This window comes from Ostrinia nubilalis, chromosome 25 (genome assembly GCF_963855985.1).
Source record: "Ostrinia nubilalis chromosome 25, ilOstNubi1.1, whole genome shotgun sequence".
In the NCBI taxonomy this organism is placed as follows: Eukaryota; Metazoa; Arthropoda; class Insecta; order Lepidoptera; family Crambidae; genus Ostrinia; species Ostrinia nubilalis.
In genome coordinates this window covers 8,038,981-8,059,896 of record NC_087112.1, presented here as the reverse complement: position 1 = coordinate 8,059,896, position 20,916 = coordinate 8,038,981, and the positions used below count along the sequence as shown (strand labels likewise).

Genomic DNA, 20,916 nt, shown 5'->3' with positions numbered 1-20,916 from the left:
CAGGTCTTAGTGCACCGATAAATTGGTGAGTGATGCAAGAAATGGGAACGCTAAATTATTAGTCAATAAATCTTGATTGGAGATGAGGATAATTAAATTTATGAATGTTCATAACCACCTACTAACGCGATGCTTAGAGGCGAAGTCATTAAAATTTAATAGAAAAACTAATTTGAAAGCATTTTTAATTCAAAACGAGATTGGGATTATGATAGCAAAGCGAAATAACTCACGCTCGTCTTCAGTCGGAATCGTTAGAAAACGTTTAAAAAGAGATATTCAACGTATAATTTGGACTCTACAATTAGTCATCTAGTAAAAAATGACATTGAAAAAACTGTCACCGATCAGTGGGACGTAAAAAAGCTAATTCCTCTGCCACCCCTATAATATGGGGGCAGTAAAAAAGTAGCCCTCGCCATGAAATTCGAATTAATCGGCACATTTAAACTACCGTTAGAAATATACAAATGTGCCACAAGACATGAGCATTTTGAAGAGTGAAAGTTGAATGCAATTAATAACACAAAAGATAAGAAATTAACGGCATTTGAAAATAAAGAAGTACCTACGCTTTGATTGACGACTCTTTTTCGTTTGACCCGAATTAATATATTGCAGAGAGCATTACAAAAAGACATCTACAGATCTTATAGATGTAGAGAAAAACAAAAACTAGTCTATAATTAGAAATGCATTAGATATTCGTAACGTCAGAAACAGAAATCTCATTTTCACGTGCATTAACCTTTTAAGGAGTGAAAAATGCGCTGAAAATTTTTATCCTCCCTAAATCCACCCGAGGACGTGCGAGCTATAATATACGGCAGACCGAATCGCAAGGGGGATATATACTTTTAACATAGTGCCAGTCAGAAACGTAAATTTCATTAAAACTAGATTTCTAGCTCTAAGCGAACTGACTTCTTGGAAAACTACTGCTCCTGTTGTTACATACTCGTAAGTTGTATTCCTTGGAAGACTTCATTTAAATGTGAATGACATAGAGCAAAACTTACTGAAAAGGTTTGGGATTGGAATTATATTAAAAGAAGTTGCAAAAACGAGAACTTCTATTAAAAGTCCCGTTAACGTCCAAGTTGAAAAACAAATTCATCTAATTGACAGTCTCCGATGAAATGCTCTGAATCACTTTAAGAACTTCAATATCTTCCACTTCACAAGAACGGTGCATCAGTTTACTCTATTACCTGTTTCTGAACTAGAAAAATCAAATTAAACTTTACCTTCGCGAAGAAGTCCAAACCTACTGCACTTCGTATCATAAACTAACCGGGGAACATTGTAGAGTAACTTTACAGCATACGAAGTATATCTTCATACTTCAGATAACAAAAATATGTGTTCTCCCTGGTCTAGCTAATAGCAAAAATCCGGCTCGAAGGGCCATTAGCTTGGAACCAAACAAAACTAATTTACGATATCGAATCAATTAAGTATAAATTACACGTTGAGCTGCGAGTCTCGTGTGTAATTCAATTATGAGAAAAAAGGTGTGAGGCTCATAAAAACGATTACCATTAATAAAGGAATCTCACGGAATAATAATACAAAAGCCTCAGGTTTAGATGAAGCGTTGTCTGATTTTTCGTATTCCTCATTGATGTTATTCTTGTTGGACGGACGAAAATAGACGGTTGATCGCATATTTAATACTGCATAAATCAAAGATACTCTAAAACATTCACTGAATATAAAATTAGACAATTCACAGTTATTTATTTACGCTATCAAATCTTGGCCTGCGGTCAGAAGCGACGTTGCATCTCCGCGAACGCCTAGCGCCATCTCTCGGCGAGTAGACGAACTAAAGTCGTAAATGTTTTAACACTTCGTTTTATTGCTGTGTACTAGACAGATTGATGGCCGAATTAGATGAAATAATTCATTATCGACTCGTAGACTTCTAAAAAGTAAAGGGATTAGTTTATAGAAAGTTAGTTAATTTGATTGACGAGTACTAGTTGTTATTTGTCGTGAATGAATCCGATTGAAATTTTGTTTTAGCAGCAATAAAAAAATATTTACAAGTTGGTGACATCTTTTTGCTAAACTGCATGCAAAAATATAATATCTGTTATAACGGAAATTCGTGTATCATTAAAGACTTAATGGATTTTATTCATCGCCTGAAGCAAAATTAATTTTAACCCATTTCAGTTTTGTATCAAGATTTTTTAAATCAATTATAAAGTCACTTTCCAAAAAGGTGCTCTTTCATTTCACCTTTCTCTTGAATATTTCCTAAAAATATCTGACATTTTTGTTTCTGTAATCGGAACAACAGAAAATACGGAGGTTGGTCTTCAAAAATAACTTATCCTATACGTAGTTTAAGAAACTCATGGGTTTTGGGTTATTTATATACCTCGTTACAAACGAACACGAGCGGTGGCGATCGTGTTGCAAGTGGTATTTATCCTAAATCTAGTTATTCTAGTCTGCTCATTTCAGAGCAGTGTCTACACTGAGCTCTCTGCTTTTTTGCATCGCTGCGGCACACTTATACCTTAGCGCGCAGGATTTTCTTTCTTTCTCTTTGTAATGTACTATATCTTTCCTGCTACTCCTGTGTTTATTAATCTTACGTTTTGCTTCTTGTGTGTCAATGTGTTTTGCAAATAAACCATTTATCTATCTATCTATCTATCTATCTATCTAGTTAAATGTGACTGGCGCGCCGTCAATTAGTACGTAGTTCGATTTAATACGGCCGTGCATCTGGTAGGGTTGCCAGTGATAAGTATAATTTATTGAAGAGAAGAAGAGAATGTTTATATATACAAATAATAATAAATACTCTTTATTGTACACCAAAGAACAGAACTGAAAGAAAAGGAACACACAAGGTACAACTAGGCGGTCTTATTAAACATTATAATAAACAAAAAAGCGTTTGTTCGTTTTAGCCAAATGACGTCCACTGTTGGACTAAACAAAACATAAATATAATTTACAAAAGTATTACTATTATTCGTTGTTTAGTTATTAGGAAACCCCAAAATGCAATAATTTGCATTATAACTTATTTTTTGTTTGAAACCAAAAATTATTGTTTGTTTTTGTAAAAGCGGTTGGGGACTCTGAATCGGTTAAAGTATGGACCCTTTTTGATATTGATACCTACTTTATCGTTGACAAATAGAAGCCAGAACACGTGGTATTTATTGAACGATTAGATTATTGACGTAGAATTATGATTAAAAAAAATAGTGGCATATTATAAGGTTTTAATGTAGACTGAAACTTTATAAAATTAGTTTATTACGCTTATTGTGTAGAATAGTAGAATTATATTTTGAGTTGCGTACATGAGACTAAAAATTATAAAATATGTAAATGTTTATTCCTCACTATAAGAAAGTGTAATCAAGTATTTACTGAAGTAAACGAGCTTTGATTGATGAGTCAAAATCCAGACTTAGGGTGAGCGATTATTAAAAACTAATTATAAACAAAACCACAGAACTTGCGTGTATCATCCATCTATCACGTCGCACACATAGGGTGCGTTATAAATTAGGCTAGTTCAAAACATCTGCCGGATTGCTGCCTAAATGCTTTAAAATCTGTTTTTAATCAACTTTCTTTGTGTGATTATTAAAAATTAATATTTCCGTAAGTAGTTTAATCTAAAGGGTGTTAGTATAATCCATGTTCATATCGATTAGTTTTAAGTATTTTTAATTATGCAAATCGTTGATTGTTAGTACTATAAAATTATAATTTAGATCTATCGCGAAAATCTCCAGTTTAATTTTTGCATTAATATTTCCTATTATACTCTTTCTCTCGCGTTTTAAATTAACAAGCTCTCAAAATGGAGATATTATTATCGTCCGATAAAATTTCTAAATCTATTAAAAGATGGATCAGAAAAAGTTAAAGAAAACATTAATTGACATTATCACGCAGATTATCTACAGCTTAACAAAACTTTTTATTACGATACGGAGTATAACAAAACTTTTTATTACGATACGGAGTATAATAAAATTATGTTTTTGTATTATACTAGCGACCCGCCCCAGCTTCGCTCTTTTCGCATTCCTCTTGAATTACTCTATCTATTAAAAAATCGCATCAAAATCCGTGGCGTAGTTTTAAAGATTTTAGCATATAGGGACAGACAGACAGCGAAGCGACTTTGTTTTATAATATGTAGTGAAGATCTAAGCTCACAGACAGCAGAAGCGACTCTTTTATTTTAAAGAAGTTAAAGCAGTAAATCCAGCATGTTATTATTACGACGTTTTTCGACAGGTTAAACCGTCGTATCTTACCTAACACCAAACGTCGTATGTCAACTATCGCATCGTCTTGACGTAAGATTAGTGTTCCTATGTCAGACAGCAGACACCAATGTAGCGAGTTGTACAAGTCTAATCCTCGAAGTGGGATCGTCAAATCACGTCCAGGATTAACTGCTTCAACTACGGGAATTTGGGGAAACGCGGGAACGGTGGGCGTAACTTTTATTGGACTAGTTTTGATAAACAATACCCTGTTATTAGTTTGAAAGGCATAAGTAGTTTGGTAGGATTAATAAAATTTATTAACCTTTAACCGACGACGTGATATTTTTGTCACGCCGTCTGCGACGTGCGGTCTGTGGGACCGCTATACTGTTTACTCAAAAAGTAATCATTTTTTGCATAAAAGTGTATTGGTTTCATATTTTTTGAGAACATTATAGTATTACAAATAAACATATGTATAATTTGCGAGGAATCAATGTATATTTTTTATTTAAATATGGCTAAAACTTTTTTGACCCTTAATTTCATTGAAATTACACTAGAGCTCAATAATACCTATATAACTTGTAAATTTTAATCAAATCGAGAAAAACTATACTCCTTCCTAAATATACTGAACATAATGAATAAAATAAAAATAAATGACACGTACATTACATGCATAAAAAAAATTTGACGTAGGGTAAACTTTAGGCACAATCAGGACATTTTTTTTTTACCGCATGCCAAACATTTTCGGTATGCATAGGTAACACCTGTAAGATAATTTCGTTTTCAATTTAGGTGGACTAAAATGTACGTCTTTTTTGCAGCTGGTGCAATGACATCAGGCTGATTTGGTATGTCAGAGCCTAGAATATATGTCACTGTTTGCTTTGCCACCCGTTTCGCGGTATTTTTTTACAGACTACCATCTTTTACATAATATTATGTTCAAATATCAATATATCATTAGGAATTGTCTTTTCCTAGGTTGTGGTGACCCAGGATCCATCATTTTTACGAAAAATGAGTCGTCTAAAACAAAAACGCAATTTTCAGTATGGTACAAAAATGTCACGTAGTCTGCGACGTGCGGTCCCACAGACCGCTGTTGAACTTTAAATCGAATTATCTTATTAAAACTGCCCTCGTCGAAGTATCCACTACCTGTAATGGCGTTTGGGCAACTAAACTCGAAGGTACTGAGACGCTCGGGACACGGGAGTAAGAAGAACATTGCAATCTAGAAATTTCAAAAACCGGAGCGGTCTGTGAGACCGCACGTCGTCGGTTAAAGGTTAATATAATATTGTAGACGATTTAAAAAGATACTAAGAAATCAAAATATGTAATCTTTATACATTTTGGTCGTGTAATAAGGTTAATAACTTACTTATAAATTTTAATTGCTAAATGCTTTATTCGTAAAGATAAGTAAAATATAAAAAGGGTCGACACGCACAATAAAATGAAGATACCTACTATAACTAATAGAAATATTTTTTCTGTTTTCAACGTAATTTCATTTAATTATGTTCTTTATGATTAAAATATAGGTTATCTATAACTTGATATAGTGAATATCTAAGTTAAGAAAATCGTGTGAGAAAAGTGTGTTTAGCCTCTAAAGTTTTAAACCAGATTCTTTTTAGCCCCTAATATAATTGAAAAATAGATTTAACGACAATTGACAGCCCTAGTAAGCCCACACATACATTGACTGGCACAACATAATTTTCCTAGCAAGCTAATTAATGTTATTTCCAACTATGCTCTCGTCTAACTAATCAATTAGTCATTATTGTGGTTTTTATTTATATCAAGATCTGAAGATCTGATAACTGATTTTATTGCTTTGAAAGTCGTAATTTATGTTTTTGCAGCGACTCACTTCAAGGTATTGAGTTACGATTTAAGATCGTATCTTTGAAGCAGGTGATTTTTTACTGCTTGTTGATGTCCACATAACCTGTTTAATAATAAGTTTAGATATTTTTAACACAATTCAAGATGGCAAAACACTGAAATCCTATTGTGAGTGTTACACGATAATTGTCAAAACTATGTTAATTATTTCCACACAAGTTGAACAGTACTTCAAAGTATCATATTCATATGAAATGTCACTAAAACTAGTTTTCAACGCGCGTGTAACTTTTATGAGTAAGGGGTGTCTATAAACCATAAATTATTAACAGAATTATGTACCTACTTACACCCTTTTACCGTAAAAGCTTAAGTAAGGTTCAGGCTACTAACGCCCTCTAGTGGTGAGTAGCGGATTCATCAAGGGCATTTGAAAACTATTTCATAAGTTATACTCGTAATTACTAAGAAACCGTTTAAGTTCTGAATAAAATATTAATGAATCGCATAAAACTATTCAAGCCCAATCAGATTAATCATCTTTTTAATTAATTCATTCTTAATCAATCAACTGAGGCGTCCATTAATTAAATTAATAAATGACTGTTATAAGATTGCGAAAATGCCCGCCATTTTAACGAAAAATTATATCTGTGAATAAAGACGGAGTTTCAAATTAAATCTCATAATCTGTTATTTATTATTGTTACATTACTTAAGACGGTTTCAGTAAAGCTTTGGTGAAATTTGCTTTATAATGAACCAAAAATATTCAAGGCATACTCCTCAGTAAATGTTAATGTTGATTCCACTTTCCTTGTTCTGTAAATATTTCTTCAGCTAATTAACAAATACAGTAAATCTGTTGTTATGATCTTAGTGAAATGCAGATGAGATGGTGTTAATTTTATAGTTTACTAGCTTTCCGCCCGCGGCTTCGCGCGCGTGGACCCCTGAACCCTATTTCTTTCCAAAATAAAATTTAGCCTATGTTACTCGTGGATAAAGTAGCTTTCGAATGGTGAAAGAATTTTTAAAAACGGTCCAGTAGTTTTTGAGCCTATTCATTACAACCAAACAAACAAACAAAGTTTTCCTCTTTATAATATTAGTGTAGATAGGGTAAAGCAAAATCGAGTTATTATTCTCGATGGTCTAGTTTTAAGAAATTTGTTTTTGTTTCGATCCTGGGTTATATTCCCAGATGAAACACACATTGAAACAACTTCTTTTTTATAGTCTTATTTTTATCTCAATAATTATGTAGTAGGTTTCATTATGTCACCGGTCGTTATGGAAAGCCGTTGGGGGAGGCCTTTGTCCAGCAGGACGTCATTTGGCTGAAACAAACGAACATTGTTTCAAATGGATTATGTAGGTTAGGCTGTGCATTATGTAAATTAAAGAAACAAATGAATCCGCGGAATTAAGTCAGCAGTTACTTCATATTTATCTAAACTAAGTTACAGGGATTAACAATCAAAAGTGTCACAACTCAAAAAGGTGTATTTTTACCGCACCCTCTGACCCGATATTTCCAATCAGTCGGGCTATTTTGAGGTTATTTTTTAGAAAGTCGCAAACTGTATCAAACCGAATTAAGGAGACGTGACCGAAGCGCACGACTTCGGTACCGTCGGCAAAAGAATCTGAAAAAATAAAAAAGACACAAATAAAAGGGGAAACGATCCTTATGATAGAATCACGACTTACAGAAAAAGCAGTTTTAATCCTTTTGTTGATCCAAAAAGCTGTACATGGGCCGATGCCTTTGCGTTTTGATGTTGAAAAGACAAATTTTTGAGGTGATTCCTCTATTTATACGAGTGAAAGTTTTAGTCACATCTTTAAATTCAATAATTTTTTTACAAACTCTAATAAGAATTCTGTCAAAATAAGGTCGACAGCTGGGTAGTGGTTAGTTTTCTTGACTACGAAACCAGCTGGTCGGGGAGTATGAATTCCACACAACGAATTCAAAGTGATATTCACGTGTTCTGCTTATTAATATTCTAGTTTGTTAATAATTCTGTCTATCTTTACAAATGATTTAGTATTCACACCTTTATCATCATTATGTCATTTATTTAGTTTCACAGGGACACGGCCTTTTCCAATTCTAGACAAAAAAAGAGGATTTTTCCAACACTCCCCATGCTAGTCAGAGAGGTTGAGAGGTCTGATGTTCGTATATTTCTTCCTTAATTATTTTTAAATATTATGTTATCCCATGTAATCCAAATATGTCTATTTTTAATTCATCATGATGAATGTCACTAAACTATATCAAACGGCTTAAAATCCAATAAATTTATTATAGTATAGTTGTGTACGCATCCATAACTATGAGTATTTGTTCATGGCATCAAAGAGATGGGTTTGCGGTTAAACGTAGTGGATTAAACGATAGATACTGATATCCCGGGGTGCTATTACGTGTGGAAATAGACTTTGGCAATTATTGTTTAAATAAGAGATTTAAAAAACTACCTAAGGACTCTTTCCCACGGAGTCATTTTTATTTTTTACCATTGGAAAGCGCCCTAAGAAGAAATTGAGTGTGTTTTCTAAAGCAAATGTTGAAGTAATCTCACAATCTCAGTGGGCGATCATAGGTGGTTGTATTGAAATACATACATAGAGTTAGAAAGGTCCGTACTATAGTTAGTCGTCTTTATTTCTAAGCTTAATTTCCTTTTCGAGTGTGAAATTGCAAACTCTACATTTCATGGTGACCAATTGGTGGCAATTAAGATCCAAATCCGATGATTCTATGATTATGATCTTCAACATACTATATCTTACAATATATCGACTGATAAATGGACTAATTAAACCTGGCTTATGGACAATGGACATATCATAACGAAATCCGCTGTCAGATATAATAATGTATACAATGGTCATCAACTACTAATAATAATAACTAGGGTAGGTACGATAAAATTATTTCTTATTATAATACTCACATATAAAAAAAATGATTTAAATCTGTTTGAAACCTCAGATAGCAACATCACTTCACCAATCGCCATTGTCTTCCGTAATAAATTCACGGGTGGCTCAAATGTTTGTTATTGAAGCCGATATTAATCTCGGATATGGGAAATTCCTCGTTTATGGACGAAATTATAATTAGGATCTGGGTTAATCATGACCGAAACTACATTTAGATGATATCGGTAATTAAGGCTGAGATGCCCGGCAACAACAGTCGTTGATGGATTTAGCATTAAATGTATGAACAAGTAACGAAGTGACATCACGACAAGGACAACACTGTCTGTCTTAGGTCGTCGCAATAACTGTTAGTGTTTTTCCCGAGGTGACATCCCGTTTTTTTTGCAGGATCCGGCTTACGTGTTTTAATATTAACGTTCACAGTCACACGAATATCCCGTTTGTAATGTCCCGCAGAAAACCGATCCGTCCGAATTTGGAATTTCAATTTCAAACACACACTTGTATGTTCACACGACAGTCCAGCTTTGCAGGATCCTGCATTGCTGGAAAAGTTTCTAAATAGTCGGTAAAGACTAAAGACTGCCTCCAAAATAAATACGGTTTTCTGTTGATCTATTTATGGTGTCTCATCTCATGTACGACAATTAAAGTTGAGTACTAAATTAGGCTGAGTTGCACTATCTAACTTTGACGGTAACTATGACGATAAGCTTTTTGTATGGAGTTTGACAGATTTTTGACGTTTGTCAAAGTTAAAGTAAGATGGTGCAACCCAGCCTTAGAGCATTTATTTGTAACAGAACAATGAGCCGCACTATTACCTACCGATTATGTCACACCCTGTCACGAACCAAACGTCATGACATTGACCTATGTTGTACTATTCGCAAAGAACGTTATATTACATAGAAATGCTCTATTTAGTCTGTGCTCACTCACTTCAAGATTTCTAGTAGAAGAAATTCCCAACGTTATTACTTAATTTATTTGCCGATGGTACCTAGGCTTTTTATTTCATCCGCTATCTTGGGGCCGCTTCAGGAACACAGCTGCCTACGTTTAATCTCGCTGTAATGTACCACTACTACAACTATAGACTGGAGATTTATTGCGATTGTACGCCTGATGGGAAAGCTGATTTGCTTTATAATTACTTTTCTTATATATATATTGTTTGTAAGTGATTGGTACATGAAAATATTATAATATACAAATTAATGCGCATTTTAAATATAATAGTTATCTTAAATACAGTATCAATTTGACTTAATACGTAACATAAACAAGATATTGCTTTTCAAATTTAAATTGGCCGTATATCAAACGCATATTAATAGAGAATATTATTTTCAATTACTTCGCATTGCTTTTAGTCGATTTCCAAGTAAATTTGATTTGATCGTTTCACTTTGTTTATTAATTCTCCGAAAGAACCCATCGAATTTGAATCTAATAAAATCATTGAGTACATAGAACTATGTACATAATTGAACAATAATAATATCCTTCGCTCTCGAGCGAATTGTTGGCAAATATTTTTGTTTTTGACTATCAACATTGCTGATAGTTCAGCAAACAATTTTCAGTATAAAGGGTTTCACATTATTGCTCAGTCAATATTCTGACGAAATCATGTTTGTAAAATACAAGCTGTTTTATTTTTGAGATAATATGCCGCGGCGCGACTGCTAGCGCCATCTGTTATCGGGTAGTGGAACTACATACGTGTTTTACGCTGTTAAATACCAGTTTCCTAACTAAAGTTGCTCTTAATTCAGTAAAGTGTATGCCTCAGGGATACTCGCAACAGTTCTCACTAACAAGTGTGTTAAATACATAATATTTGTATAATCAGCACGGATTTATGTAATGAAAATGTGTTTGCTCAGGCATTTTGGAGTTTCACCGCTGAACGAGTTTTCACTTCATTGGTTCAATTCGTATCTATTCCGCTGTAAATTAATTATTATATTTAACCATAGTTTACAATTAACTTGAAGTGTATTCTATTTAAATATGAGGTACAATTTTGAACAACAAGAATGTTATTCGTGGACATTAATTGCATAGACAGATTTGGACGAAACTTTCTCAGAGACTTCAATTATTACTTACATTCTCATAGGTTTGGAAAATGTAATATGTAACTAAAGTAATCAAATAAACAATACTGAGGCAATGTCTGGCCCTCACCGTTGTCGAATCCGGACTGTCCTTTGGGACTGTACAAAACATGGCTACAAAAAATATTTATCGAACAAACAATAGGTAAAAAATGGCCCAATAACGCTACGCAAGCAAAGAAACACAAAAGAAAAATAATGTTTTCCACGTTCCTCCTTCATACACGGGAAAACAATTCGGTGTTCCTTGCCCCATACATCAAAGGCGTGTCATATGCTAGTCACCATTCTTTCCTTTCTTTTATGTTTTTTCTATGTATTTTTACACGAATAAGACCGTAAATAGGTTATTTACAGCGGTATAATTAAGTATGTTACTTGAAAGGCTGTGCTAAATTGGGATATTACTAACTAAGCAGTTAAAGTATCAACAACTAATTTAGTCCATTGCGAGTTGAGAAAGGACCAAACGTGCTACAAGGTTTGCGACTTTTGCGATAGTTGTACTCGAAAAACTAATACCTCATGTAATTTATCTAAATATTATATAACTCAAAGGTGACTGACTGACATAGTGGTCTATCAACGCACAGCCCAAACCACTGGACGGATCGGGCTGAAATTTGGCATGCAGGTAGATGTTATGACGTAGTCATCCGCTAAGAAAGGATTTTACGAAACTCCACTCCTAAGGGGGTAAAACGGGATCCACGCGTACGAAGTCGTGGTCGGCCGCTAGTTGGCTCATATGCTTTGTTTAATGTGATTTGAAGGTGTTTTAGGTAACAGTTGTAATACTGTAACCTAACTGAGAGTGACGTAGGGATTCTCTATCTAGAAAATTCGTGCATTATTCATGCAAACATGTATCTAATATTTAATAGGGAGTTAAACGAAACAAAGCACATCAAAATCAGTGTAGATAAATGTTTACGTCATAAATTAATTGTACCAGTAACCCATAATGGTTACCCAGTTGTTGGGCAATGTTGCCACAGTTTTACGTGTAAAATCCACATAAAACATCGCTTGTTTATGCCAGTTTGAACACAAAAAGTTCTTCCCAGAACAAAACGTTCTTCCCAAAACGGTGGATGCTGTGAGCTGTCAAAACAAATCATGTGCCAGTTGGCATATGGTTTCTATGTTCTGTTAACTGGAGGTTTTGTTGTAAAGGAAGTGTGTTAAAACACGTAAAGAGTAAAGATTTTAAGCCGGAAAACCCTGAGATAAATACTTCGTAAGTTAAAACTCTTAAAACTTTTGATAAGACTATACATAGTATAAAAAAGTGCTCCCGCTGTCTGTTCGCTTAGATCTTTTGAATTATGCAATGAAAAGTCAGTCATTTTATTTAATACAGGTTTTTAGCGATAAATAAGAGTGATTCAAGAGGAAATTCAGGTTGCTAAGTTATAATGTTAGTTATTTTATTACAAACCACGTCTAAATAACATTAACATATTTTATTCTTGAAAATTGTTATTCGCACGTCGTGAGATCAAAAACAGAGACATAAAACCTATTCTATTTTATCATTGTAGGTTTCCCACCAAAAGCTTATAGGGGAGAGTTCGGTATATTGTACCGCCGGGTAAATTGTACCACCCTCATATTATTTCGTAAAGTATTTATTGAATCTCTGTAATTGCAACACTCAGCGATACATAACTAAATTCCTTTAATATCGGCCATATGGTTTTTGCCGTGACAATTAACACGTGTGTTTTATTTTGAAAAGATTTTTTTCATTGTTTTCAAGTAACTTTTGAGAATGCATGTTTAGCTTGTAATTTTCTTAAATTTAATCACACAGTGTTTCTAATTTATTAATTAGAAGCGTAAATTAGTGTGGATTACAATTATTTGAAACATTTTTCGGTATTTATAAGCTATATTTTTTACCGATTTTTTAAAAGCATTATCACCTAGTCGGCTAAATTGTACCACATCAAGTTGTATGGAACTTTACCAAAGGATTTTGAAATTTTTTTTAGTAAATCATATTTTGAAGTTATAATAGCGTAGTTATGTTTGACTAACAATAAATGAAAGCAAAAGACTGGCAAAGTAGATTAGGTACAAGCGTGCGTTACGATAATTTGAATTACAAAACTTGTACTCAAAATCGTGATAACGTGTAAAACAATATCGATTGTCATGTTATTAACTACTGTTTCTTTTCGTTTCCTAATTTGTTAAGAATGTATCGTATAATATTTTGCCATAGATTTTTTATAGGCTTGAAATTTATTGAAATCCAATTAAGTAACCCTGTGGTACAAATTATCGAACCGGTTGGCTAAATTGGACCGAAGCTCTGAACTCGTACTTTGTTGATTTGTGCTAAATATACAACAATCATGTTAATTAATACTCATGAAATAGTAAGTTGAATAATTTATCTTTTATTATATACCATGGACATTAGCAAAAACAAGAGAAAACTATGTGTAAAATGGGATTGAAAAAAACTGGTCCAAATTAGCGGACTCTCCCTTAAGAATTTTTATATCAAGACCCTCAGCAATATGGGTTCGCGTTTTTCGCAAACTACTATATTACCATTTTCTAGGTTTTTGTGACAACAAATATGTGTCAGCACCAAATGTGTTTCTTAGCACCAAAATTTATCTAAATTAGTTCAGCAGTTTAGGCGTGAAAACTTAAAACACAAGCAAAACTTATAGATAGGTGCGGGACTATTACCACCTCTCGTTCGAACAGCTGCAACTCCTATGTAGCCAGGATCTACAGCTTGATCACCAATGAAAACCCAACCAGCCAAGTTTGTCCCGGGGTATCATCACTATCTATTACTATTAAAGCAGGTCCAAATGAAATTGAAACCTCAAAACACCTCAAAAATAAAACTGGTTCTTATTCCAACCAAACATAAATACTATGGCATTAGTATACCATAAAATTTAACTTAGCGTCCCGTTTGACATCTAAAGCGCCGCCCCCTTACTTTGCGTCTCCCAAAAAACCCTCCACTTCCTATGGCATCCAAAAATAGGTTCCTAATGTATTATGACTCCGTTTGTAACGTATGGCGTGTCAGTGTGACCCTATTTATGATATATTTTACTTTCTGACACTGTTTTGGAACTATAAGGAATAGGAAAGATATTTTTCATAGTGTCATTTTAAATTTACCATCAGGTGGAGAAAGGCTTCCTCGTTGTGGATAAAAAAATGAACAAGGTCTATATCTTTTGATAATGAAAAGACTAATTATACATTTATTTAATGACATGCAGTTTTTAGTTACTCGTATTAATGAATCCAATTTTATTGTTAATAGCATCAACCTTGGATTACCTAATTATTTCTTAGTCTTGGTCTCTTTCTGTCAAATGCTGATTGTGGCATGTTAGAAACAAAAATTCACATTAAAATAATTAAAAAATACTAAAAATCTTCAAAATGAGAATCTGTTGTAATAATAGGTACCTACTGATTCATCAAATCAAAATAACGAAAATTTGCTTCAACATGTTATAAAGAAAATAAACATTGAAACCCAATGACCCATTCAATCTCGTTTTATTTTGTTTGTCACATGTGATTGCGTTTGTGATTGAAAATCAAAGAGATGTTACGAAAGAAATGTGGCAGACGTACACACAAAAATCATATAAATACCGAATAACACGTTCATTGTTCTGGAATAGAGTGTTTTAATATTAATACATGTAACATAGTGAGAAAACAATGTCAATGTATTTCAGAATAAAATTTCTGAAGCGATGAATAACTAAATGTATGATTCAGCGCCATCTAGCGGGGAGTAGTCGTGTCATTTAAGGTCAATCTTTAATTTGTTTCATATCTTCCGCGCTCTATATTATTATTTAATCAAGCGAGAGACAAACTTAAATATAAATTATCTACAACTAACAAAACATAACGGATAGTATTATTTATTATAGCGGACTTATCGCTGAAAGTGATTTCTTCAAACATTAAACAGGTAGGTAGGTACACTACATACATACATACTGGAATACGTTAGGACTTTAGAAAATAAACAACTTATTACTGACAAAATTCCAATTATGTTCACAATTCGTTCTAACTACATAATACCTACTTCAACAAGTCTCAAGTCAGTCAGTCTTATACAGCGCGTCCCTGCTTAACCTCGCAACTTACAAATTCTAAGGCACTTTAATAAATATGCACTATAACTTCCAACGGTTAACAACTTCAACTTTCTTTGAGTTTCGCTTCAACTGGAGTTTAAATTTAAAACAAACGTCCAAGACGGCATTCTTATCACGTCGAGGTGAATGACCTTTTTTTAGAGATAAATAAATAACATTTTTTTGCGTTTTTGCTACAACAAATATTTTTGCACCGCCTAGTAAAATTTTCGGTCTGGCCCAAAGGTCAACTGGTAGATAATGCTATACGGCATTAAGTTGGCCTTTTAAATAAATATTTATAATCTGATGTGCTATTGACTGTACTATTTTGGGATTATTAGAGATGCTTGGGAAAACATGCAACCGTGCATTGAAATGCAAATTGGAATCTACATAACATTAAACTAGCAAAATCGTTCGTTCGTAACTGACTAGTGATATAATAAAACTTTATTTTTAAAATATCCCCATAAAGATCATGTCTTGTAATATCATTAAAATTAAATACAATGAAAATTTTAGTCGTTCTCTTATCAACTACAAAAGTACTGATAATATTCTAACTCGATCTTCAGCTGTTAATCAATAAAACCGCATAAAAATCAGTCTTATTTGTTTAGGATCTTTACGCCATAGACATTTCACTTGCGTGAAATTTTGAACACACCTCTTTTCGCCTTGTATTCAAAAAGTTAGTTTCTATCATCACTGTTATGTTCTATTTTTAAACCATTCCAGGTTTTTTTGTTCTATTTTCAAATCATGCCAGGTTGCAGCTTAGCGGCCGTAAACAGAATATAAAATAACCGATGTAACAACAGCGCTAAATCAAACGGGCAAATGGATTTTGTTCGGTAACAGATAATATAACGGAATTACGCTTCTGGTTGCCCAATAAAATACGTTGCTGTGTAAATAATGTTATTTTATTTTGTGTTTTAGTATGAACCTAAACGTTGTTTTTCATTTCTTATCTTATAAATTATTATGATCGGCGTGAAAATGAGGCCAAAATAACAAATAATTTTCGATTTTTTTTACTAATTTTGTAAATCGCTAATAAAATTCAGACCTTGTATTATGTATTATTATTATTTATTATGAGAGTAAACCGCCTTAATTAATAGTAATAATACCAAAATACGATAACCCAAACTTCGTCACCACATACGCAAAGTGACCCAACTCAAAATCCATCGTTTTTCTACATTTGCGTTATCTCAAAAACCATTTATGTGCTAATTTCTAAACTTGCGCGTTTAATGAAAATCTCCAGCAAAAAGACCCGGGTTAAGTGTTCAAGTTTCCGAGTTAGTTAAGAAGTGTTCACATTAAAAGCTATGTGGGTAGATTGCGACGCTATATCCTGAGGTAGTTAGTGGAGGCGTGGCCTTTGTTGGGGACTTGTTAACGAGCGAAATTGACAAGTCTTAAGTATGTTGTTATAGTTATGGTTATGAGGAGGTGTAAGGTTATGCTATTTTGATTATCTTTAAATTAGATTTAAGTAAATAAAATAAAGGTCACGGGAAGAGCCTGGATGCGGGCAGCACAGGACCGTGCATTGTGGAAAACCTTGGAGGAGGCCTTTGTCCAGCAGTGGTTGTCATTTGGCTGAAACGAACGAAATAAAATAACCTTATTGATAAAATGATAAAACTAGTACCCTTAATTTATGAAGGCACCACTTATCTTATGACTAGCATTAGTTTATCCTTAGTAGTATTTTCCATCCATCCATTAGAAACTTTGTATAAAACACTAGTATTCTAGCTGCTCACGAATTAACGAATTCCTAGTTAATCTCATCTAAACAAGCGAAAACACTCAATAATATTGGTATAAACAAAAGCTGTCTACCAGTATCAATCCCTCGTTAAACCGTAAACAAGGCTTTGTTCTAAGCAACCGGAATAGGTAATCATAATCCCGGATCATCCCAAAGTTAAATCTCCTACAGAAAACTAATTACGCTTCTGCATTTATATTTAATCGTCTGTTTTTTATTTCTCCGCTTTTTCCGAGTTAATTTTGCTCAGTCAAATATTGGTCCGCCATTGTACTTTTGGCTTGAACTGGGAATTTATTAAAACGGGCTCTTTTGTTCAATATTTAATAGGATTCCGGTAATGTAAACTTTGCAGGCTTAGGGTTGTTAGGCGAGATATTAAAGGAATTAGAAACGTTTGCGAGATTTGTGATCACTGTTTTGCTTTTTTAAGGTAGTCATACCACAGAATACATAATAGTAGCAACAGAAATTGCACTCCTTTGTGTAGGATCAGATGCCGACATTTTAACGGTAATAATAATAATGCAAAATATCCAACGCACATGGTGCATTCGAAATCGCACCTTACTACTACGCTCACAAGAGCGCATTTTTTTTGTGTTAAGAATTGATCTACGTCACCGCTCAAGCGTCAGGGTTGTATGAGCAAAGTAAAATAAATAAAAACTTAATTTTAAGAAGCATTTATTGTATTTACGATTAGAAAACTTTAATCTAGTGGAGTTTGTATAATCGTACCATCTCTGAAGTACCTATTAATAAACTTCAGTGTTGCGATAATTCGAAATTAAACAAACAGTTTTAAAAGGTGTAGTGTCGGAAAATAGACACGGTGAAGTAATGAAGTAAAGTTAATGTTTTTATTAGCTAAAATAATTTTTTTGCTATAGTTTTTTGTCATAAGTATTTCAAAATAATTTATTATTTAAAAAGTGTAGTTTTTTTTTATTATTTAAATCACTACAGTTAATTATTATTCCTAAATATTACAATTTTTCATTAAAGAAGAATAACAGTGCTGTTGGAACAATAAACCTTGATTGCGACTATGATCGACCGAGCGTGTATAGATACACGTGTGCAAACAGGCGCGTGGCGGCCCGGACTGATTTGCAACTTGAAGTTGTCGCGCGCTGTAGGTAATTATCTCGGCCGGCATAGGCGAGTGACGGAGGCCTGGTCATACACACACGTTCGTTTATTGCGGAGTAGATGCTAGAGGTTCTTGCTCCAACAATATTTATGCAATATATTCTGGGAGATGAGATATGAGCACAACTAACACATTTTCTCAGAACGTGTGCTCTAGATATGTGTAGGTAGGATATGGCTTTACTTTTCTAGAAAATCTATGATTAACTCAAGCTTTACAACATTAAACTTTATCTGCCTTTTTCGCTCCTCATAATATAATGGGCATCAGTGAAAGAAAAGAATTGGGATTAATCCTTGAGAATTACATATTATGTTGTGTGTTGTGTGTATGTGTGTAGACGACACTATACAGACTTAATCTTAAATACGTCTGTAATCTATACGATCCTGTTCAAAGCATTTAAGACGTACATTACCACGCCAGTTTTCTTATGCAAAGTATATTGTGGCAACCTTGCTTCGCGCAGATTTATTCCGGTGTTGCTTTCGCAATGTTATCTCTGGAACTTACAGGATTCCGCTATTACCACTATCTTCTTTATTGCCCTTTGAATGCCTTAGTAGACGCGGGACCTTATTTATACGCTTTTAATATCGCGGTGTAGTGTGTACTGGAGGTATAATTGGATGTACGACTACGAATTATACTGCTTTTAGATATTGTATAGTGTTTAAGTGAACGCTTTTAAAGGCATTGTAATATTATTGTTAAGAAATAGGCTATTTTGATTTGATTCAAACAATGGAATGGTGAATATTTGATTGTAGATGCTCTGATTGTGACAGATTGATGATTAAAAAGTACATTGCAAAAATAAACTAAATCACAAATCCTCCGGTTATTGTAACTCACCTTTTCCTTATCATTCGAACTTTACCTAAAGTCTTACGGATTCCGAGAAACCCCGAAAAAATGACACATGTCCCCAAGATCAGTTATCTCTAGATAGTCTAGAAATTATTTATGACACCCACTCCAGGGGCAAACGTTTTGAGAATATTTCACGAGATACGACTGAGGTGGGATATGGTGATAGGAAAGAATTTGGGACGGGAGTACGGGACATTTTGTTGGGATACCTATCCAATGTGGAGTCCCAGATAGCGTAAACTCTATCGATCTTAAACATGCGTTTAGACGTGTACTTACGTGTCTTATATCGACTTAGATGATAAATATTTTTTTCGTTTAATATTTTGTTCAACGAACTTGTGTTTCTTATATTTTATCTCAAAATTCCTGACTGTACATACTCTTGAATTTTATCAATGTTGCACGAAAGATGACTATAAATTTAAAGCTTACTAATGGAAGTTATTGAAATGGACCAGATCATTAACCTCCTATTATTGGTAACAAATTATTGTAGTTAGCTATTCAGTAGGTATTACCATCTCGATCACGCTTGCTCATTCAAGGAGATAACCTAATTTGATTACAGTATCTAGTTAACACAGTCTGTTTGTGAGAATCTGTTTCTGACCTATTTGGCTCGAGATTAGACTGAATTTTAGCAGTTTTTGGTTAATTCTATGCAAATTGGGTATCTTTGTTTGTAGATTTTTGCACACGACTGTTCTTAGTTAAGCTTAGAGTGTTAGATGTTGCGATATCATTTCCATACGTTGAAGGTTGATAAAGTTTTATCCAAATAGACTTGGTAATTTGTTTTTATATTATATTTTTTATATTAAATTATAATATTATGTTTCTTTAGTTTTCATTGGAGATTTCCCGAAGCTTTCACGTGGATTTCTGTCATTATTGTTCAAATGTGAAATGATAAAATTATAGTTAATTTATAAAAATTGAAATTCTAGTATGTGTCCCGAAATTACAGCAAAGTCCCAGATTCCCAGTATTCAGACAACACTAGTAAAAGGTCCCCGAATCGAAGTCTTTACTTATTCACGTCTAAATTATCGTCCACGTATCTATCCCCAGGGATCCGGTGAAACCCGGTACGTACCCGGGAATCGGTGAACTTATAGGTGTAATTCCGTTTTACGTATGCAATTACCGGAAAATATTGACTATCGGCGGCAACGAATAGACAAACGGTATTATTAAAGATGGCTTTGGGCACAAAAATATGTATTAAATTTTGGCAGGATTACGTAGGATACTTTATATGGAGCATCTAATAATATAACTTACTTATAATAACTGTAGCAGTTAATAAGTCTATGTCCATTCTAACGCAAAAAAACGTCTGCCAGGGTCTCTTTTGTCCCTTTTCCTCTGCACCCAAGTAAAGAGATGCACTACCAATTACCATTTTGTAATTGAATTGATGCAACAATTGAATGTCTGGACTCCATTTAATTGAAGTGTTCCGTTTTTTTTTCCAACCCTATTTTTATGAGTCACTGTGGGAATGTGTGTGCGCCGACGCACAGTCATCTTTAAGTCTATAGCAAAAGGAACTGTAATTGCTTGACGTTATTGTGACACCGTGACAATACGCTATTGTATCTGTGATATTTATATCCTGACTCCATTTTGAATTTGGAAATACAATTGTGTTGATTAAGGATTTGAATATGAATATCGTAAATATATCACGTCACGTGTCAGGTAAATAACATTGTTAACGTATGAA

General features: G+C 33.7%; 1 protein-coding gene across 2 annotated transcripts in view; it reads left to right on the top strand.

The window, feature by feature from the left end:
• LOC135084243 (uncharacterized) overlaps nucleotides 1–20,916 on the top strand; it is a 739,141-nt gene that overhangs the window by 691,558 nt on the left and 26,667 nt on the right. The gene's annotated exons all lie outside the window — the stretch shown is intronic.